This window comes from Canis aureus, chromosome 11 (genome assembly GCF_053574225.1).
Source record: "Canis aureus isolate CA01 chromosome 11, VMU_Caureus_v.1.0, whole genome shotgun sequence".
Classification (NCBI taxonomy): Eukaryota; Metazoa; Chordata; class Mammalia; order Carnivora; family Canidae; genus Canis; species Canis aureus.
In genome coordinates, this window is record NC_135621.1 from 59,458,534 (window position 1) to 59,482,508 (window position 23,975).

At 36.0% G+C, this 23,975-nt stretch overlaps 1 long non-coding RNA gene across 3 annotated transcripts in view; it reads left to right on the plus strand.

Annotated features, from left to right (window-relative positions):
* LOC144324173 (uncharacterized) overlaps positions 1-23,975 on the plus strand; it is a 164,945-nt gene that overhangs the window by 76,677 nt on the left and 64,293 nt on the right. The window lies entirely within an intron of this gene.

Sequence of the window (23,975 nt, forward strand, 5' to 3'; positions counted from 1 at the left end):
CAATCAAGATGTTAGCCAGGCTGTGGTCATCTGAGGCTTCACTGGGGCTGGGGAATTTACTTCCAAGTTCACTCATATGGCTCTTAGTTGGAGGTTTCACTTTCTTATCACATGGGCCTATCTATGGGTTTCTTATGAAGTAGCAATTGGCTTCTCCCAGAACAAGTGATGAGAAGGAAAGAGATAAAGAAAGAGAAAAGGAAAAAAAAAAAAAAAAGAAAAAAAGAAAGAGAAAAGGAGGAAAGACAACCCAGGATGTTGTAATATCATCTCAGAAGTGACACACCGTCACTTCTTCCCTATTCTATTGTTCATACAGACCAACTCTGGGACACTGTGAGAGGGGTATTATACAAAAATGTGAGTATTGGGAGGCAGGAATCATTGGAGGCCATCTTAGTGTTTGATTACCACATCTAGACTATATGATTCCTTGTTCATAACCAGGAGGAGAGTTGCCTCTTTTAGCAATTGTAAAAAGTTCTCAGATTTGCTCTGATTGCAACATCTACAGGCCTATCACAGTGGCCAGGAGAATAACAGCTACTGAATGACATAGGTTTGGGTTATGCCAATGTTGGTGTAGACAAATTAGGATCCACCTATAGCAGGAGCTATGGTTTGCTGCCATTTAAACAGCATGGTTGCTCTACAGAAAGGAGTTGGTGATATGTTTGGGAGGTACCCAGAGAGGCCTCTATAGTTTTTCTCTGGCTACTCAGCATCCATACATATCTTCCTCCCTACTTGTTACATTCAGTTACAACCTTTGTCTAAAGGTAGACAATCCAAAGTCCGATTCAAGCTCCAAGTCCAGGATTTCTGGGTGTAGTTCTTTCCTCTCCATCAGGTATGGATACCGTTCTTCACAGTTATGATCTAAGGGGTCCACTTACAACATAACCAATGTGGAACTGTGGAGAAAGAATAGGATAACTTCAGTAAAACTCTCATTGAAAAAAGAGGCTAGAATATAATACATAGCTTTCCCTGGTCCACACCACACATCATAACCCACTGGACACAAATTGTAAGCTCCTTGCCCTGGTTGGAAGACAGAGTCTGTGTAGGGAGGGTAGGAAGTGAGGTCCCAGGCACTAATTGCTGCCAGATTGTTGAAAGCCTTTTAGAACTTTAGCCCGTGGGCAATGAAGAAAGAAAGAGGATCATTGAGGATTTTTGAGTCAGGTACTGAAATGATCAAAATTGCTTTGGTAAAATTAATTTGGAGGCATTAGGCAGTATAAATCCACAAATCTCCTTAAAATAATGCCCTGGGGACAGATTTCCTCACATAAACTGAAGGTGATGCTTGAAAAAGTAAAGCTAACAGATTCCACAGTAAAAGTTCATGTATAACCCAGGTTTGTCTCTTTCCAAATAGAAATTATAAGTTGTTTCTAGGCACCTACATGAAACAAACAGGGTGGTTCACGTTGTGTCACTTCCCTGGCATTATTTCCAAATTAAAATGAATGAGCTTTTAAGACTCTTTTGAAAAGGTTTGTAATAGAAGGTAGACTTGGTAGGTAGAGATTGTAACTGGGACTAAGTTTAACTTGAAAAAGTAAGAAAAAATGAGTAAGGAAAGCTTTTTAGATAGCAATAACCCTTCACTTACCAGTGTATGGTGAAGGAAATAATAAAAATTATTGTTTAAATTATTTTACTACTGTAAGTTCTATGCAAGTTAGAAGGTGAGAAGTCTGTGTAGGCTGTGAAGTATTTGTTTTAAAGAACCAAGCTGGGGGGTAAATGAAGTCATGAGGCTGCAGCACCACCCACTATTGTGAGGAGACTTTACTCCTTTAGGATACGCGGAAATATCCTCTTCATAGTGATAGTCTATGAGATTTCTCCTCATATGCCTAGAAGGAATCCAAGAAGGGAACTGATGAAAAAATTGATTATTCCTATTTGAAATTTCAGATATTAGGATTGAATTTGTATTTTTTTTTTAAAAAATTTATTTATTTATTCATAAGAGACACAGAGGGAGAGAGAGGCAGAGACACAGGCAGAGGGAGAAGCAGGCTCCATGTAAGGAGTTCGATGTGGGACTCCAGGATCACACCCTGGGCCAAAGGCGGTGCTAAACTGCTGAGCCACCCGGGCTGCCCAGGATTGGATTTGTATTTTGATTTATTCTTGAGACATATATGATAGAATCCCCTTCCCAATCCTAACACACAGACACACAGACACACAGACACACACACACACACTGAAGTTGTTATTTCTCTAATCTACAGTCTTGAGTGAGTATGAGTGAGTGAAATGTATAAAAGAAAACATTTTTTGAGGTAGGAATAGATTCATCATTGAGTTTCCCTGCCAAATTCAGAATTAGATAGTGGAAAAATTCTATTTATTTTGAGTTTGTGAATCTGCCAGCAAACTGTTGGGAAAAATAAAGACAAGCCAGATGAGGACTTGGGTTATGGAATGAACCATAGATGACATATGACTGAACTTTTTAAGAGAAGAATATAGTTTTTCTTACTCTTATTTCTCAGTTTTAGTTTAGAGTCTTTAATAACTCTGATTTGCAGCATGCTTTTCTATTGTACTGAACTATAGCAGCAAAATGGAAAACAGCATATTGCAGTGTTGAAATTGACCTTAAGGGTTGGGAAATTGAAAATATCAAGTTTCCATAGTAACACTAATTTAGTCAGATCACACATGTTGTTTCTGAGCCATTAGTTTACTCTTAGATGTTAAAAGAACATAATATTTACTCTGTAATATGGTTAATGTTATAATGCAAAGCAATTTCATATTTTCTGTATGTATATTTTATTATGGTAAGCTTGGCATTTCATTGCTTGTACTATTTTAGAAAATGTGAAAATGTTCTAAAGGTTTTTTTTTTTTTTAAGATTTTACTTATTTATTCATGAGAGACACAGAGAGAGGCAGAGACATAGGCAGAGGGAGAAGCAGGCTCCTCACAAGGATCTTGATGTGGGACTCGATCCCTAAACTGGGATCACACCCTGAGCCAATGGCAGATGCTCAACCACTGAGCAACCCAGGAGTCCCTATTCTAAAGGTTTTTTAAAAAGTTTCTAAGGTAATTAAACAGGGAATCATGAACATATCACACTTAGAAAAATGATAAGATAAAGATGAACTGGATTTTGAAACTTTGCACCAGCATTTTTTGTTGAATTTCTGAGAATTTATTTGGTCTTCCAAATGAATTGCTTTTAGGTGGTCTGATTTTAATTCTCACAGTTATCACATTCTGTATGGTATATCCTTGACATCTACTAGGAATTTGTCCCAAGTCCTTTTAGAATTCCCAAATTCATGAATACTACTATAATTCTGTGCATTGGCTGATTTGGGGGCCTATTATTCCACAAAAAAGCCTTTTCCTCCACAGCTTTATGAGAGTTACTATTATGATAATGGATCTAGCAAAGGGCAAAGCTTCCTTCTCAGTGTGCCCTCTCCTGGGGCACATACCAAGCACATCTCTAGGACTGGTCCTCATATATTGATTTCCTATTTTGTGTGGTTCAAATCTGCTTCTCAATGAAATGACAAAATGCTACATGTCTTATCTTTAAGCTCACTCATGACTGAGGGTATTTACAAGCAAAATTGGTCTATAGTTTTATTTTCTGGAGACATTCATGAATATTAGAGTCTATGCTACCCAAATTTCCATACAGTTTATTTAAATTAAAAAAAACAAGTAAATTCAATGAAACATGATAGTCATGCTTTTTGATAAATATGTGAATATGGATACAATTCTTAGTTGACTGGATTGTTCATTTCTTGCCTATCTCAGTCTAAGTAATGCTGAGAAATTTAATTTAATTCAAGAAGTATTTACTGAATGACAACATGGTGGGCATTGTGCTAGGTACTGGGGATATATTGATAAATAATGTATGGTAGTAGTAGTCATAGCAGTAGTATAGCAGTAATAGGTTGCATAGTGGGTAAGAGTGCCTGGCATTTGGTAATCACTAGATTATTTAGCTATTATTATCTTATTATCATTTTTAAAACGATTTTATTTATTTATTTATGAGAGACACACACAGAGGGGGGCGGGGCAGAGACACAGAGGGAGAAGCAGGCTCCATGCAAGGGAGCTTGACGTGGGACTCGATCCCAGATCTCCAGGATCACGCCCTGGGAGGAAGGTGGCGCTAAACCACTGAGCCACCCAGGCTGCCCTCCTTTTATTATCATTATTTGCATTTCATATGCCAGTACTTACATTGCTTCATTTAATTCTTACAACAACCCTGTTGAAGAGATTGGCATTACCTTCATTTTTATAGCCCAGAAACTGGGGCTTTTAGAGGCTAAGCAACTTGCCTGAGATCACCAATATGGTGACTGGTAGAAGCAGAATTCACACCCAGAATATGCTTGACTGCCAAGCCAGTGTTCAAATATATTACTCTATGCAGCCTGTCCCTGGCTTAAAGAAGCTCTCACCTAGTTTTTCCAGGAAGCCCTGTCCAATAACTAGCTTAGACTCTTCAAAGTTTCCAGAGGAGGTCTTTTGGGGCTATATTCCAGTAACTTATTCCCCTAAAGTCAGAAAAAAAAAATCTAACACAAATGTCATGTATTGCACTTGAAATCTATTTCTTCCTTAGTATAGAGAAGAAAATACATCTACTCATGCTGCAACCTAAAGTCAATACATTCTAGTATTTTCTCTTATGTATACTTAGAGAATCCATTGTTCAATGAGGGAATAGCACAAATTATATTATGAAATCTTTTGTTTTTCTCTTTAATGTTAAAAAGCTCAGTTAAGGAACTGAATAATTTGTTGCCTATTTGGATATTCTTTCTGCCCTTGACTTTGATCATGTTTCAACATTATTTTCCAGGGTCTTCTGATTGTCTGCTCATGAGTTAGGACCTCACCTTGTAGTTTTTAAGTGTTCTCAATTTTCATACCACATGATGGGCAAAAAAAATCATGAAAGGGTGGGAAGAGGATCAATAAAAAACGTGAAGGCAAAAGGTATGAACATTTAGGGCCATGTTTAGCGCAAAATTTCTCTTATGTAGAAATAGCTTTTCTGTGGTTAAAAAAAAGAAGGTTATCATTTTTGGGGAACCATGACAGAATTTTAGATGCTGAGGAACCAGGGAAAGGAGTTTAAGTAGACGGAGAGGTAGAAAAGCGATGCAGAATGAAGGTAGGATAACTGTTGTGCTTCTACTATAGTCTTATATGCTCTTCAGGGTCAGTGACATTGTAGAAAACCAACCTGTTTCTCCCCAAAGGAGAAATTGTTCAACATTTCCTTTTTTTCTTGTTTAGTGACTTTTACAGGTAGTGTTTTTAAACTCTAGATTAAGGGATTGGGCTTTTGTTTCTCCTAAAAAAAAAGCCTTATGAGCAATATATACTTAGAATTGAGGTTCTCTGTGAAAGATGGGTGATTACCTAAAAAACAGGCAACTTTTTCGAAGGAAAAGTAGTCTTCATTTTAAAGGAAGAAAATTCCAGTGCATACCAAATATGACACAAGGCTGATACCCACCCAGTGGTCAGATATATTTTCCTGAGGGATTTTGTTGTGTTTATTCCTCTAGCATTTTTTCATTCCTGACTTTTGGGGTGGCCCTTCTCTGAAGAGTTTCCTCATCCCAGCTGTTATGATGTTTAATATAGAGTTGCCAACTTCTGATCTGGCGGTTCCAAGACACAGGGTGAGGAAAACAAAGCTTTCCAGTATTTTGAATCCTATCCCCCACCCGCACTGGAATTAGTGCTTTCATCTCTGGTCAATCCTGAATTGTTTTCAACCCTAGCTTCATCTCTGCTCTCCCCCGGAATAGCAGAACAATTACTAATGGTAAAGATCCATGTCCATGTCCAGAGTTCAAATTACTTATCCTTCACACAAACCCCAACTTATTTCTCTTTTCCTTTTTTATTCCTTTCCTCCCCTCTACCCAGGCAAATTAGGTGGTTTTCTTTTGAGGGACATATTTACTTTAAAGAGCTGTTTTTTTTTTTTTTTTCAAGATAAAAATTAGATTCTGGTTTTTAAATGAAATAGAGTGTAGTTTTTTCTTGGGAAAAGCAGGATAATCATCTGGTTTTGATCCTAATGTTAGTCCATGGGATGGCTTGACATTTCCAATAAAGGAAGTCATGGCATTTTTGTTTTAGAAATATACAAGAATGGCTAATCCCTGCTTCCTCCTGCCCTCTAGCCTGAATTGCTTAATATTCAGGTAGAATGGTCCTGACTGGTCCTGTATTTTATGCCTGGCTTGCTGCAGAATTAGACAGATAAGGAATTTGGGTAAGCAGGACTAATATTCAGAGGCAGAAAGCAAGGCCTAGATATATGAAGAAACAGCCCATTTTACCAAATGTGGAAAGGCATAAATCTTACAGTACTATAACCTGTTGCTTTCTTCTGGCACGTTCAACATGCTATAATACTGTGAATACTTCTGGCAATGGAAACTATTTGGGACATCAAATGGTGAAGTAGGAAAATGTAGTTTTTCGGTTCTCCTATTATTCCCAAGTGTCTGGTACAACATGGTTGTTTCCACATGGCTTTAAGGACCCCCACCCTCAGAGCCCTCACAAATTTGACTTTTGGCAAAACCCCATGCTCTGGATCTTTTCCTCATCATTACCATCCACAGGAAGGATGGGATATCCATTGACCTCAAATAATTGGGTCTGCTTCCCGTATACACACTTGCTCACAGCCACATACAGGTAGATAGCTGGTTGGAAAAATATTAGCATCAATATAACATTTTACACTTTTACAATAGGAATCTTTTAGAATTAATTCCTTATCCCCAAAGAAACTGCTAATGTAACAAATTAGTGGAAATATCAGATGATGTCAGGATAATTGGACAGGTATCTGGGAGCAAGCAGTCCTTCCAGGGTTTTATAGGCTCTCATGCTTATGGTCAAAGTTGCCTTGGAATCCTTACTTGTTTCTTTCTTTCTTTTTTTTTTTTTTTAATTTATGATAATCACACAGAGAGAGAGAGAGAGGCAGAAACACAGGCAGAGGGAGAAGCAGGCTCCATGCACCGGGGGCCCGACATGGGACTCGATCCGGGGTCTCCAGGATCGCGCCCTGGGCCAAAGGCAGGCGCTAAACCGCTGCGCCACCCAGGGATCTCCTTACTTGTTTTCTATGGAGAAAAGTTCCTCTTACTTCCATAAAAAGGTCTTTTTTTTTTTTTTTAAGATTTTATTTATTTATTCATGAGAGATACACACACAGAGAGAGGCAGAGACATAGGCAGAGGGAGAAGCAGGCTCCCTGAGGAGAATCCGATGTGGGACTCCATCCTGGGACTCTGGGATAACGCCCTGATCTAAAGGCAGACAATCACTTAACTCCTTTGAGTTGTCTACCATGAAAAAGTCTTAATGCAAGCTTTTTTTTTTTTTTAAATTTTTTATTTATTTATGATAGGCACAGAGAGAGAGAGAGGCAGAGACACAGGCAGAGGGAGAAGCAGGCTCCATGCACTGGGAGCCCGATGTGGGATTCGATCCCGGGTCTCCAGGATCGTGCCCTGGGCCAAAGGCTGCGCCACCCAGGGATCCCTTAATGCAAGCTTTGAAGGACAAAACAGATTTGTAATGAAGGAGGAATGCGTCCTTATTTTGACCAAAAAATATAAAGATTAAACGGTGCCCCCAATATTACATAGCACTTTAGATGAGAAAAACCCAGATTCCTGTGTTGTTTTCACTGTATTATTCTCAGACTTTTGCATGCTTGACAAGTCTTGTTCACATTTCTTCTCTTTTTCCTCTTTCTGCCTCATTTATATTATTTATACCTCGTTTCTATCTATGAAAAAAATTTTCTTCTAAACAGTTAAAATACTTATAAAGTTTTTTGTTGTTGTTTTTATATTTTTTTATTTTTTTAAAGAAGGAAGGTAGGTAGAAATTTTCTTTTAGCAGAATGGAGAATATTTAGGAGATCCAAGTCATATTTATATTATTATTTGTATTGACATTATATTTGACTCTTCCCTCAAATATCAAATATGATGGAAACTTTTATGAATGCTTGAGTGAATTTGAATATCTCCTTTTCTGATGAGGATTTGGAATTTTTGTTTATCAAAATATACTTTGTACATCATCTACTCAAATTTGTATAAGGATTAATTTTGCATAACGTAAAAAATAATTCATTCCTGTTTAAACATTAAAATGTGCTTCTTAAATTTTATACCAATATAAAGCATAATTATTTTGTTTAGTATTAAGGAGCTACATTGGTTAAAATATTAAGCTATTTTTGGTTTGTTTACTCATTTTCAGTTGTCAAAATAAGCATAATTGGAAACAGCTGCTTTGAGATTATTTTTGACAACTCTTCACATTCAGATCTAACATGGATAACTTTAAGAAAATGAGCCTTATCTAATTATAATTTTTCCTAGAGTATATATTCAGATTATTGTTCTGAAAATTAGAAGAAAATTAAAAACAGAAACTGATCATTTAAAAACTAGTACTATAGTTTTATAGAAAGACATTTTCCATGGCTTTCTCATTTTTGTATAAATTGATTAGCTTCATTTGGCTATTTTACATATAACAACATTTTACTATTCTCTGGGATGATTAAAATGTAGTAGAAGATTAATGAAGTGTTTCTCTACCCTTTTATTCTTGTCTTCAATCTATACTTAAACTTCTTTTTATTTCCAGAACAGCTTAATAATATGATTTGATATTAATAAGAGATTTAAAAGTTTTCAATATTTTAATAAATTTTGTGATTAAATAAGCACATTTTTGGGGAAAGTTCCTCAGATTAATTTACCCTCTAAATTAGCTCTTGATTAAATTTAGAAACTAGGAAGCAAAAAAAAAAAAAAAAAGAAAAAGAAACTAGGAAGCTACTGAAAATATTTTTTCAAGTACCAGTTTAATATAAAATCCTATACTATTGGATAACTTTTTATTCTAAATTTATCCATATAGCACATATAATTTATTTTAAGAATTAAAAAAAAAAGATTTTGTTTATTTATTCATGACAGACACAGAGGGAGAGAGAGGCAGAGACACAAGCAGAGGAGAAGCAGGCTCCATGCAGGGAGCCCGATGTGGGACTCGATCCCAGGACTCCAGGATCATGCCCTGGACAGAAGGCAGGTGCTAAACCTCTGAGCCACCCAGGCATCCCTTATTTTAAGAATTTAAAAAAGAAATATCATGGGACTTTTTTTCTCTCCTAGACCAGAGAATTTGGCAAAGACCAGAATAAGGATAATCAAAGACACCTACCATCCATCTGAAAGTATGGGAACTGCTTATTTTACTGTTCATGCTAGGATTCCATTCTTACGCGCACACTACATAACTTGCAAAGAAGGAATTGGGCTCCAGAAAACTTTTACATGGCAATATGGTAAGGCATAAAGAACACTGAACTATGGGTTGATAGTCCTGTATTCCAAACTTTGCTTTTCATTAAGCCATTTCTCTAGGCCTCACTTTTTCCCTCCAAACATACTGATGAGGGTGGATTGGATAACTTTCCTATTTTCAGCCTTTTTGGTATTTTGGGATATTTGGAATGCAGTCTACAACTGATTCCCTCTCATGTTTCCTACACTGTCCACCTCAAGCATTTTGCCTTAAGGTTTACACTTTCTCACAGACACACTCATTGACTGCAAATGACTATAATTCTGAGAGCAAAACGAATGACACATCATGGAGAACAGTAAAAACAAAACCAAAGCAAGAACACGTTGTCTAACATGAGCTCCTATTTAATAAAACCTTTTTGAGTCCTTACTGAGAAGTCCCTGATGAAAAAAAAAAATCATCCCTGACTTCTGCCATCTACAGGTAGGTGGTGATCCTTGCACATATGGAAACCATTTGAGGAAATGCCCACCTTAAACAGGCTTATTGTTACCTTGGAAACCTGGCATTTTCCCCCTTTAAATTGCTGCTGTATTCTTTGTTTGGGGAATTAATTCTATTAATGACTGGACTCCATTACAAGGTATTAAAAGTAAAAATATTGCCTTTTAAAAAATATCTACTCTTTTAGCAACTTTCAGTTATGTAATATAGTATTATTATCTGTAGTCACCATGCTGTAAATACCATCTCTCATTATTTATTTATTTTATAATTGGAAATTTGTATGTTCTGACTTCCTTCAGTCATTTCTCCTACTGCTATTCCCCCTTTCCCACCTCTTCCTTGCCTCTGGTTGTTTTCCATCCTGCTGCTCATTTAAACTTCCTGAAGCCTAGCTCTGAAATTATTAATTCCCTGCATAAAAAAATCTTCAGTGATGCATCTATTTATAGCCCTTGGAGGGATCTCTCTCCTTGCTAAACTCCTACATTCTAAGGGACTTGATTCAGGATTTGACTTATTTTTTCTCCTCCAGACCATGTGGAATTTAAAAGTTTTAAGTATTTTTATAATTAAAATAAAAAACTAAAAGTTAAATTAAAATTTAAAATTTTTGATCTTGTGAAATATAAGACATAAAAAAGTACATAATACTTATATGGATAGTTTAACAAATATTTATACAGTGTAATCACTTTACAGGCTGTAACCTATAACCACCATCCTGGTCAAGATATAGAATGTTACTGATACACAGAAAGCCTCCTGTGTATGTCTTTCCAATTATCCTCTTCTCAATCCCAAGCTCTTTTCCTTCCTCCAGAGATCATCACTGTCCCAACTATTATAGAAGTATTTCTTTATTTTTTTTCATAATCTTATACTTGGGTATATACCTCTTAACAATGTAATTTGTTTTTCTCTGTTCTTGACCTTTATGTAGAATTGTATTCTTTGTATGACTTGCCTTTTTTGTCTTGACATTATTTTAGGAATTATTCAAATTGTTGTTTGTAGCTATGGATTATTCATTCTCACTGCTGATTAAGACCAAAATTTATTTATCCATTCTGTTGTTGATGGATATTTGAATTGTTTACAGTCTTTGGTAGTGATAAACAATGATTCTATGAACATTCTTGTTCATGTATTGTGGTATACATAAACATATATCCCTAGCATAAAGATTTGGGAGTAGAATTGCAGAGATATGCATGTCTTCAACTTGGAAAGATGATATAACATACTTTCAAAGATTTTGTACCAATTTATATCATTCATATTATGAAAGTTCCTGATGGTCCATATTTTGGTTAACTCCTAATATTGCCAAAATTTTATATTTTTTCTCATCTGATGTATGAGTAGTAGTATTTCATCATGGTCTTAAAATGCATTTCCCTGACAAATAGTGACACTGAACACTTTATTTATTTATTTATTTATTTATTTATTTATTTATTTATTTATTTAAGTGAGAGAGCATGTGAGGTTGGAGGAAGGGGCAAAGGGAGGAGAGAATCTTAAGCAGACTCCACATGGAGCCTGATGCAGGGCTGGATCTCAGAACACCCTGAGATTATGACCTGAGCCAAAATCAAAAGCTGGATGCTTAACTGATTGAGCCACCCAGGTGCCCCGACACAGAATGTTTTATTAATTTTTTTAAAAAGATTTTATTTATTTATTTATTTATTTATTTATTTATTTATTTATTTATTTGAGACAGAGAGGCAGAGACACAGGCAGAGGGAGAAGCAGGCTCCATGCAGGGAGCCCGACGAGGGACTCGATCCTGGGACTCCAGGATCACTCCCCGGGCTGAAGGCAGCACTAAACCACTGAGCCACCGGGGCTGCCCCTTAAATTTTTAAATTTAATTCCAGTGCAGTTAACATACAGTGTTATATTTTTTCTTTTTTTTGTATATTAGTTTTAGTTGTGTAATTTAGTGATTCAACACTTCCAATCAACATTCTGTGCTCATCATAACAAGTGCACTCCAGGGATCCCTGGGTGGCGCAGCGGTTTGGCGCCTGCCTTTGCCCCAGGGCGTGATCCTGGAGACCCAGGATCGAATCCCACATCGGGCTCCCGGTGCATGGAGCCTGCTTCTCCCTCTGCCTGTGTCTCTGCCTCTCTCTCTCTCTGTATCTGTCATAAATAAATAAAATAAAAAAAAATATTAAAAAAAAAAAAAAAAAAACAAGTGCACTCCTTAATCCCTTCACCTATTTCACCCATCCCCCTACACATTCCCCTCTGGCAACCGTCAGTTTGATTAGTATAGTTAAGAGTCTATTTTTTGGTTTGTCTTCCTCTCCCCACTGCTCTTTGTTCATTTGTTTTGTGTCTTTTTTTTTTAAGATTTTATTTTTAAGTAATCTCTATACCCAATATGGGCCTTGAACTCACAACCCTGAGATCAAGAGTTGCATAGTCTACTGACTGAGCCAGCAAGGTACCCCCATTTGTTTTGTTTCTTAAATTCCACAGAAAAGTGAAATCATATTATTTTTGTCTTTCTCTGGCTGACTTATTTTGCTTAGCATTATACTCTCTAGCTCCATCCATGTTATTGCAAATGGCAAGACTTCATTCTCTTTCATGACTGAATAATATTCCATGTATGTGTATACCACATCTTCACTCATTCATCTATCAATGAACACTTAGGCTGCTTCCATAACTTCCATAATTTAGTTATTGTAAATAATGCTGCAATAAACATGGGGGTGCTTATGTCCTTCTGAATTAGTGTTTTTGTATTCTTTGGGTAAACATCCAGCAGTATGATTCCTGGATCCTAGGATAGTCCTACTTTTAATTTTTTGAGGAACATTTGTACTGTCCTCCACCATGACTACACTAGTTTGCATTTCTGTCAACAGTGCACAAAAATTCCCTTTTCTCTACAACCTTATCAACACTTGCTCTTTCTTATGTTTTTGATTTTGGACATTCTGACAGGTATGGGGTGAGATCCCATTGTGGTTTTGATTTGTATTACCCTGATGATGAATGATACTGAGCATTTTTTCATGTGTTTGTTGGCCATCTGGATGTCTTCTTCTTTTTTTTTTTTTTTTTTAAGATTTTATTTATTTATTCATGAGAGACACAGAGAGAGTAGCAGAGACATAGGCAGAGAAAGAACCAGGCTCCATGCAGGAAGCCCGATGTGGGACTTGATCCCAGGTGTCTAGGATCATGCCCTGGGCCAAGGGCAGGCGCCAAACTGCTGAGCCACCTAGGTGTCCCCATCTGGATGTCTTCTTTGAAGAAATGTTTGTTTATTGACATGGAATATTTTAACATTTGATATTGGTTATTGGAATTTCCTCTTTTGTGAAGTTCAAATCTTTCCACCATTTTTACTCCTGTGTACATTTCTCTTTCCTTGTTATTTGTTGCAGTTTCTTATATTCTGGGTACTAGTTCTTTATTAGTTATATGGATGGCAAATATATATTCCTACGCTTAGAGTTGAATTTCTATTCTTTCTATACAGTTGTTTGTAAGTAGGTCTTAATTCTAATTTATCAGTGATTTTTCCATTATGAGTACTTTTAGTGCCTCTTTAGAAAATCCTTCCCTGGTCCAGGGTCAAGAAGAAATCAACCAGTATATTCTAAAATTCACTGGATTTGAGTTTTGTGTGAGATATAAAAGAGGGGTCCAATTTCATTTTTTTCAGAATGGCCCAGTATCTTCTTTTAGAAAGTCCATTCCATCCTCATTGCTCTCCTTTGCCATCTCTGTCATGGTTCAAGTGTCACACAAACCTATTTCTATGATGTTTTTCAGCTCTCCTACTCTTTCTTTTACTTTTCTGTCCCTGCGGTAATACCATACTGTCCTGATTACTATAGCTTTGAAATATGTCTGGTTGTCTAATAGAACAAATTTTCCTTTTGGTTTTTTCTCTTCAAAAGTGCTGTTATGAACTGAATTGTGTCTTCCCCACAAAAGATATGTTGACATTTCTAAACCTCAGAATGTGACTTTATTTGGAAATAGAGTGATGGCAGTGGTAGTTAGTTAAGATGAGGTCATACTGGAATAGGGTGAGCCCTCATTCTTTTTTTTTTTAAGATTTTATTTATTTATTTATTTCTGTGTGACAGACACATACACACACAGAGGCAGAAACATAGGCAGAGGGAGAAGCAGACTCCCTGCCTGCAAGGAGCCTGATGCGGGACTTGATTGGACTCTGGGAGCACACCCTGAGCCAAAGGCAGACGCTCAACCGCTGAGTCACCCAGGTGTCCCAGTGAGCTCTCATTCTAATATGACTGATGTTCTTATAAGATGATGGCCATATAAAGATAGAGACACGGGAGAATGCTATGTGACCATGAAGGCAGAGATAGAGTTGTGCAGCTGCAAGCCAAGGAAAGCCGAAGATTGTCAGGAAACCACTGAAAGAGAAAAGGTAAGGAAGACTTCTCTGAATAGGTTTCAAAGGAAGCATCAACTTTTGTAACACCTTGATTTTGGAATTCTAGTCACCTGAACTATAAGACAATAAATTTGTTGTTTTAAACCATCCAGTTCGTGGTACTTTGTTATATACAGGGTCCCTAGGAAACTAATAAAATGCCTTGATTGCGTTTGGCCTTTTGTGTGTCAATATAAATTTTGAAAGTAGTTTGTTAAGTTCCATAAAAACTTGTGATTTTATTAAGATTGCATGATTGCATTGGGGAGAAGTTACATATTTTTACTACTGAGTGTTCCTTGAGTATTCAAGGAACCATTACTTAGGTTGCCTTCAATGTCTCTGAACAAAGTTTTAGGATTTTCTTTATAAAGGTGTTGGAAATCTTTCATAAGATTTATCCCTAAGTAACTGGTAATGTTTAATATTATTGTGAATGATATCTTTTGTAAACTTAAATTTTCTTTTTTTTTAAAGATTTTATTATTTATTTATTTATTTATTTATTTATTTATTTATTTTTGATTTTATTTATTTATTCATAAGAGACACAGAGAGAGAGAGAGAGAGAGGCAGAGACACAAACAGAGAGAGAAGCAAGCTCCATGCAGGGAGCCCGATGTGGGACTTGATCCCGGGACTCCAGGATCATGCCCTGGGCTGAAGGCAGGCTCTAAACCACTGAGCCACCCAGGGATCCCAAACTTAAATTTTCTATTTGTTATTGGTATAGAAAAGAAATAGAGGTTTTAGACATTAATATTCAGTGACTTTGCTAACTTGCTTGTTCTAAATTATAAGTTTAAAAAATAAATTATAAGTTTATTTGGATTTTGTATAAAATTATTATCATCTGTAAATAATGACAGTTTTTTCTCTACTTTAGTTTCTTATTTTTAATTTTTAAAATTTCTTTATGAATGTGCCCTCCTCTACAATGTTGATTAGAAACAGTAATAGCCAGTCTTCTTAACATGGTGAATTATATTACTTAATTTTTGTTTATGTATTTATTTTTTAAAGATTTTATTTATTTGACAGAGACAGAGAGCACAAGCATGGTTAGTGGGAGAGGGAGAAGCAGACTCCCCACTGAGTAGGGAGCCTGATGCAAGGCTCCATCCCAGGACCCTGGGATCATGACCTGACCCGAAGACAGAAGACTGAGCCGCCTAGGTGTCCGACATTACTTAATTTTTGAATATTAAACCTACCATGATAATTTTGATGCCAAAATCATGATCTATTATTATTTTTCTATGTTGCTAGATTAGGTTCGCTAATATTCTATTAGAATTTTTGCATCTCTATATACTCATAAGTGAGTTTGGTCTATAATATCTTTTTTCTTAGTTAAAAACTTTTTAATTAATATACTTTGGTTTTTAGAGGAATTGAGCAAAAAGTAGAGTTATATACCCTCCCTACTCACCCATAGTTTTCCCTATTATTAATAGCTTGCATTAGTATAATAGACATTTATTACAGTTGTTGAACCAATATTGACACAGCATTTTTTCTGGTAATAATCTTTTTTTTAAATAATCTTTTCTTATATCAAGTTTTGTTATCAAAATTACGTGAGCCACAAAAAAAATTTAAAAAATTATGTGAGCCACATTAAATAAACTGGCAATATTTCTTATTTTTCTATTCTCTGGAAGAGTTTATATACAATGGAAATTGTTAATGCTTTGCAAGTTTGTGAGAACTTAAGAGTAAAGTCATCTAGGCCTAGAGTTTTCTTTGTGGCAGTTTTTTTTTAAATTTCTAATTTAATTTCTTTAATGGTTATAGGACTTCAGAGTTTTCTATTGCTTTTTAAAACCTTTCAAGAAGATTTATTTATTTATTTATTTATTTATTTATTTATTTATTTATCTATGAAATATATAGAGAGAGCTATTGTGTGTGAGCAGGAGCAGGGACAAAGGGAGAGGGAGATAGAGAGAATCCCAAGCAGACTCCTTGCTGATTGTGGAGCCTGATCTTCAGATCATGAACTGAGCTGAAACCAAGAGTTGAATGCTTAATGGACTGAGCCACCCAAGTGACCCTCTATTGCTCCCCCTACCCCACTGCTTTTGATGCCAGTTTGATATGCTGGATTTTTCTATGATTTTTTTTTCTTCCTCATTTCAAATTTCAAGTTTATTGGCAAAATTTGTCAATAATATGCTTTTATTGTTTGTGTGTACACTATCAGTATTGGTATTGTTTTTTTTTTTATTTCTGATATTTGTTATTTGTTCTTTTTTTCCTGATTCATTTCATCAGAGTTTTGCCAATTTTATTAGTCTTTTCAAAGGAGAAACTTTTAGCTTTGTTGGTTCTTCTTCATTAGCTGTCCTCTATTATCTTTCCTTCTACTCTCTTTAATTTTATTTTCTTCTTTTTGTCTAATTTCTTGAGATAAATACCTAGCTTATTAATTTTCAGTCATTATTTTCTAGTATATTTAGTTTATATATTTCCTTCTGAGTACTGTCATAGCCGCATCTTAAATTTCTAATAATCAGGTTTTTTTAAAGATTTTATTTATTTACTCATACAGACCGAGAGAGAGAGAGGGAGAGAGAGAGAGAGAGAGAGGCAGAGAGGAGAAGCAGGCTCCTTGCAGGGAGCCCGATGCAGGACTTGATCCCTAGACCCCGGGATTACACCTTGAGCCAAAGGCAGATGCTCAGCTGCTGAGCCACCCAGGCATCCCTTGTTATTTATTTTTGACCCATTTGACTCATTTTATAATTTCTCAAAGAAACAAATGGAGATTTTGGAAGTCATCTTCCCACATTGTATACTGGTCAGAAAACATCTGTATGATTTTAATCCTTTGAAATTTGTTGAGTTTTGCTTTATAACCCAGTATATTGTCAATTTTTTGTAAATGTTTCCATGTACTTGGTAACTGTGCATTCTACAAGTGTTAGAGCCAGTGTTTTATGTATGCCTATTACTTTCTTACTTGTGCTGTTCAAGTATTTTCTCGCTGTTTTTTGGGGGTTTGTTTTATTGTTTACTGAGATCTTTTTCTCCAGGATCGCGCCCTGGGCCAAAGGCAGGCACCAAACCGCTGTGCCACCCAGGGTTCCCCTGTTTACTGAGATCTTTTAACATAATTGTGTGGATTTTTTATTTGTCCTTGTAGTTTAGCTTTTGGTTTACATATTTTATAGTCACATTATCAGGTACATATAATTCTAAAATTGTTTTCCTGGTGAATTGAAATTTTTATCATTATGAAACCTCTTTATATCTAGTATCTTTTCCCTTGAAGTTGATTTTGTGTTATATTAATATATATATATATACACTAATTTTACTTTGGTTATTATTTGCATTGTTTCCATCCTTTTCCTTTCAACTTTTCAATGTTCTTTTGTTTTTTATTATTTTTTAACATTTTAATTATTTGAGAGAGAGAGAGAGAGAGAGAACAAGAAGTGGGGAGGAGCAGCGGGAGAGAAAAAGAGAATCTCCAGCAGACTCTCTGCTGAGCATGGAACCTTATGGGAGGCTTGATCTCATGACCCTGAAATCATGATGTGAGCCAAAATCAAGAGTTGGACATCTAACTGACTGAGCCACCCAGGCACACCTTCAATGTCCTTTTAAAATCCAGATTGAAAATCCTTGTTTTTCAAACTGGAACATTTAGTCTGTTTGCATTAAATGTAACTACTGATGTATTTTATTTAATTCTATCATTTTATTTATTTATTTTTTAAATTTGACACACCCAATATCTTTCTTTATTTGCTTCTCTCCAGATGACTAAGTATATTTTTTAAAAAATAATTTTTCCCTTTCTTATCTTGGTCATTATATGCTTCAATTTTGTTCATTTAGTTACTGACCTGTACATTACAATAATTTATTTACTGAAGTCTAAAGTTAATACAACTTTGCCCTTCTTTCAGGTGGTACAAGTAATTTTGTGTTGCATTGCCCCTACCCCCAGCTTTATTTTTTACTCCATTTTTTCTGGATTATTTCAACTTTATTAATCCACAGAAATGGAGGAGGCAATTTAGGAAGACATAATAAATTTAATATTGTTTGATATAATTTTACAATAGTCTTAACTAGAAATTCTAAATTTACTTACGTGTGTCTTCCTCTGAGTTTCAGAGCTGCTATGGAAACTTTTCAGTTGGCATATAAATTCTTATGTTTAGACTTTAAAGATTTTTTAATAAGTGGTGCATTCTAAGGGTGGATTTTTTACTTTAGCATCTTTATTGCATTGGAACAATTCCAGGCCAAATATAGCCACTATCCCGTATAGCACTTGGTGAGCATGTTTAATCTGAAGACTGCTGTATTTCTTTTAATTTGGAAAAGTTTAAGCCATGTCCTCAACCTTCTTTTTGTGGCTCTCCCGTTAGACATATGCTGGAGACTCTCAATTGAGTCTCTATACTTTTTAAATATTTTTTCATAATTATGTTTTTACTTCTTTATCTCACTTTCATAGGTTCTGCATGAATTTCCCAGTACACTTCCATTTTATTAATTCCCTCACGACTATCTAGCTCACTTATTTAAGTTGCTAAAAGTTAAACTCTAATTTTTATTTCCAGGACTTTTAACTGTTTTTTAAAAAAGATCTGTTCTCATTTCATTTCTGCTTGTTTTATTTTATAATTTATTGATTTTTTCCCATAAGAGTATTATTACTTTATCTCTTTGAGTATCCTAAAGTCATGTTAAAATTCCTTTGTAATTTTCATTTTGTAGCTTCTGAGTTTACCTCATGTGTTATTAAACTTTTGATTTGTAGATCTGTCTTGAGGGCAAGTATTTTTTCCCTGTCTTTTTTTTTTTTTTCTCACTCCTCTGCTTTGTTGCAATTGTATGCTCATAGCTTCTGTTGTCCTCTGTTCAGAATCAGGTGGTAGGGACAACTCACTGGTGATTTGAGGATAGCACAGATCCACTTGCTTAGCCAGTGGCAGCTCAACCCATATCCGGACTGCAAAACTATCTGGTTTGTCTTAAGAAGATGGGCACATAGCTTTATGTAAGTTGTAGCCCCAGTCAGCTCTCGGGTACAGCTCTTTCCAGCCTCCTTTCCATGCCAGGCTGTTATTTCAAGCAGTGAGACTGGCTCTGGTCTTCTGCTTCAGGTAGGACACTTTTAGTCTACATCATCTTAAAAATATAAGCTCCTGGCTGTCTTTGCCTGCAGCATGCACCTGGTTTGTTGCTTTGTGTTTCTGTTAGGAGATTGTTCTTTTGGGATGTAAGTTCCATAAGAGCAGGGACTTTGTTTTGTTCAGGAAGGAGTGCTGTGACTTAAGTTGGATGTGTATTACATAATAGGTGCTGGATTAAAGCTTGTTAAATGAATGAATGAAAGTTCAGTTACTGAACCACAGAGATGTTTGTCTCTTTTTAAGCTTGGCTACATTTTTTAAAGATTTCTACCTTTTACATTTTAATCTTTCATTGCTTATTTGGAGTGGAGAATGAGTGGCTCAAAGCATGAATTTTCAACATCTTGATCTGAAGTTGTGGCCAAATATATTTGTTAATACAGTTAATCATTTGCCGATTAGGGATGAATAGTATGTGTTACAGTTGTTAGTACTTATATCTCACACAGCCAAATGCTTTAAAGTTTTAAGATCTTGAGTTCCACAAACTCAAACTAATTTCCTAAGCACATCTTGATTTAATTTTCCTCCATGCTCTAATGGTGGATAGCATTAAAAATTTCACATTATATTTAGCTTGATGGAAATCTGCCAAAAATAGTCATTGAACACAGCTTGTCTAATTAGCCCTTTTCCGCATGACTGTAATTGTGAAAGTGGTGGAAGGTTCTGCAGAATATAATATGCCCAAAGAATTAATTAGAAGCATGCCACCAAGGAGGATTTGGCATATGTATTAGTTTTCTCTTGCTGCTGTAACAAATTGCCACAAATGTAACAGCTTAAAACAATATCCATTTGTTATCTCATAGGTATAGAACAGAAGTCTGGCATGGCATGGCTGGATTCACCACTTCGGCTCTGGAAGAGCTAAAATCAAGGTGTTTGTAGGGCTGCATTCCTTTCTGGAAGCTATTGGGAAGGCTTCCATGTCTAACCTGCATTAATTATGCCTTTTATTTCTGATACTTTGACATCTAAGACCTTGCTGACCCTGGAGAGACTGTCTCTCTTAGGGTTAGTTAATTTCTAGAGATGGTAAGTAATTTACCAGGAAGTGTGCCTTTCACATGCATATTAACCAATCCAGAGCCTATACCAACCCCCGTTCTCCATTGGGCTGTCACACTCAGGGCCAGTATTCCCCTGCTCTGATAATCAGAGGTCCAGGTACTGGGCAATTGGGACAGCTCCTCAGAGCCTATTGAAATTATTCAAACTAGCCAATCCTAACCTGCCTACCCCTGCTTTGCTCATTCCTTCCTAGAAACTACAATAAAGACAATTGCCTACGTTTTCCCCTCCCCCTCCATTTGACTGACCTTAGTATTTTCCTGTGTGGCCTTGGGTATGGTGTGCCTATTCCTCTTGGCAACTGTGAATAACAAACTATCTTTTTAATGGCAAAGGTCTCCTGATCACTTGGCCTCACCATATCTAAATGATAATAAAACCTACATTTTAAAACAAACTTATTCAGGTTGTGGGCAGAGTCTAGTTCTATTTCATGCCTTGCACATGGCCCCTCCAAGAGCTTCAAGGCAGAACATTAAATCCTTCTCATGTTTTGACTCCCTCTTCTACTACATCTCTCTGACTTCCTCGTATCCTTGTAAGGGCTCATGTGATTACATTGGGTCTACCCGAATAATCCAGAATAATTTCCTTACTTTTGATAAGGTCAGGTGATTAATGATCTTGATTACATCTGCAACATCCTTTTACCATGCAATGTAATCTAGCCACAGGAGTAATACCAGGGGGCAAATAATCAAGGAGGCCAAAATTCTGCCTACTACAGCATTTTAGAAGTTAAATAAAAATACTGATTTCAATATTTGCGCTGGGAAGACATCATGAGAAGTTGTAATATGTCTTTATCTGTTCATATTGCAGACTGTAGTCTCTTGAGTTTATTTCTTTAAAATTTCTATGACTGAGATTGCTTTACACCATAGTATGATTGAAAGAATGACGCTGTAAAGTTTTTAGTTACTCAGATATGAGTCTAGTTTTGTTCCTATGGTGCGTAAGGCCAAGATATTAAGCTTACATGACACTCAGACTGTGCTCTATTTGAAATTCCTTTTATTTCTGTAAGGGGGATCTTAGGTGTTTCTGTGTCTCTTCATGCACATTCGCTCTCACAAGACACCTTATTGCTTACTATATTTTTCCATCATAGTATCTTTATGTGGATTTTGTCTATTTTCTCATGTACTCATTGGGGGAAAAGTTCTGAGGCATGATAACATGTTGAAAGTTTAAACGGTCTGACTTATATTTCCTAGTACAAACAGTTAAAAATGCCTTATAAAATAATGCAAATAATGCAAATGTAAAACATCTCAGAGACAAATATTTTCCAAAATTACTTTACCCCAGTACCTACAGGCTCCTTGAGATGGTCACAAGTATGTTCCTCTTGCCTTCTGAGTGCTCATTCTCGTTTCCTCTAACCCTGTTTTACTATGCCCTCTACTTTTTTCTTCATTCTTTTTTTCTTATGTCTACTTCCTTTCTCCTTTCCTCTCCTATTTTCTCTTTTTTCCTTATGTGCTTGCTCTGATCCTGCTTTATGGAGTTCATCACTATGCGATTTCATCACTCTATGCTAGTTTTTCAGTTTCTTTGGATTGCTCTCTTACATTTTTCTTTTCATTGTATTTTTCCAGCAAGCATTGTTGTCTTATATCTTCTGTTCCTTAAACACATTATTTCCTTTCAAAGCACACTGTGCAATCAATTGTCTGACAAATAGGACCCACTGAAGTCTATTGGTAGGTGAGGAAAGAGAAATAAAATTAATGAAAAATAATTGCCATGTGACCCTAGATTTAGTCTTCCTCACCTGTATGGTGATTAATCCCATTTTCTCAAATTTAAGCTTTAATTTTCTAACTTGAGAATATTACAGATTAGAATCACATGATGAGGACAGGTAACCACTTGAAGGTTAAGTGTTTTTCAATTTCTTGCCAAAACAAGAGGGCATGGCAGCCTTATGAGATGGCTCAGGTTCAGAGACATGCTTCTCATGTTTTTCATGCCTTTGTAAAAGAAGTTCAGAGTTGCTCCAGCTCTAACATCTCATATGCCAAGAGTTCTGAATTTATCCCTGAAGGGTACACTGTGGTTAGTACACTATGTGCTTAATGAGTCTCCAGGGATAAAACTTAACTCTGAACTCCTTCAAATATGAACTGTCACTATTTTCCCAATGTAAGTAGATTTACCATAGCTTTGCCATTTGCTTAAGTATGTTGCTGTGCTGTAGTTTTCTCTTGCAAGATTGGTGGGGCTTACATTTGGCCGTGGTCATGTTAACAAATCAGACTTGGCCTTTGCAAAATAATTTTGCTTTTAAGTAGTCAAACCTGGTCTTTGAAAACCCCTAGGACCTTTTGTGAGGCTTTTAAGAAAAATATTTTGTGAGAGTAAAGTCCAGTTGTTTTTTTCCTTTTTTTTTTTTTTTAACTGCCACTATAATGGGAAATCTGGGCAGATGAATCAATTACCCCTGTTTCAGAGTTAAAGCAACGCCATACATAATGCAAATGGTAGCATTTTTGCCTGTGTTAGAATCACTCTACCATTTTCTCCTGCTATAAATACAAAAAGAGATAAAAATACATTATTTTGCTATTTAACCAAATGATTCTGGTCATTTCTCTTTGTCACTAGGTTATTCAGAGTGTAATCTCTTTTCAGCTGTAGAAATGGGATTCTTTCCTTGTGCACTCATGATAATCAGGTGAGACGTTTGCTGTGATACTTTGAGGCTCCTATAATTGTGGCACTTGAGAGATGCTTTTCTGTGAGTTTTCGGTCTACAGTAAGCTAATGATCGAGACACTAACTTGAGGTAGGATTTATACTAGATTTTCCTCCTTTCACAGTCTAAAATTTACAGTACATTGGGGCTCTGATAACATATATATATATATATATACACATATTTTTTACAGTGTCAAAAGAAATAAAATGTAAAATGTAGCAGGAAGGATTTAAGCTCAAAATAATTTCTTAAATGCTGAAATTGTTAAGGGATTTAGCATTGATTGAGAGTTTGCTATGTGTCTACACTTTACACGTATCATCTTATTTAATTCTACTAACTGCCACATGAGGGAGGTATTATACTCCTCATTTTATAGGTAAAATGGAGACAGAGAATTAGTAGTATTTAAGGTGACTGAGATTGGGGAAGCCAGGATTCAATACTGGGTCTGTCTTCCTCCGAGTTTTATATTTTTTTCAGCACAAGAAGAGCCAGGACAGTTTTCTAGTTTTTTTTTTTTTTTTCACCTGAAAGTCTTTATGTTCTTTTTCCCAGAATCAGTTAATTGAGACCTGCAGGTGAAAATGATGGACAGAGAACTCTCCTCAGTGTTGGGAGCTCTGGGTTCTAGAGCTATATCTGGTCTCCACATATGAAAGTAGATGTACAGCTGTTGGCTTTGCCTGGACTTTGTCAGTTGTA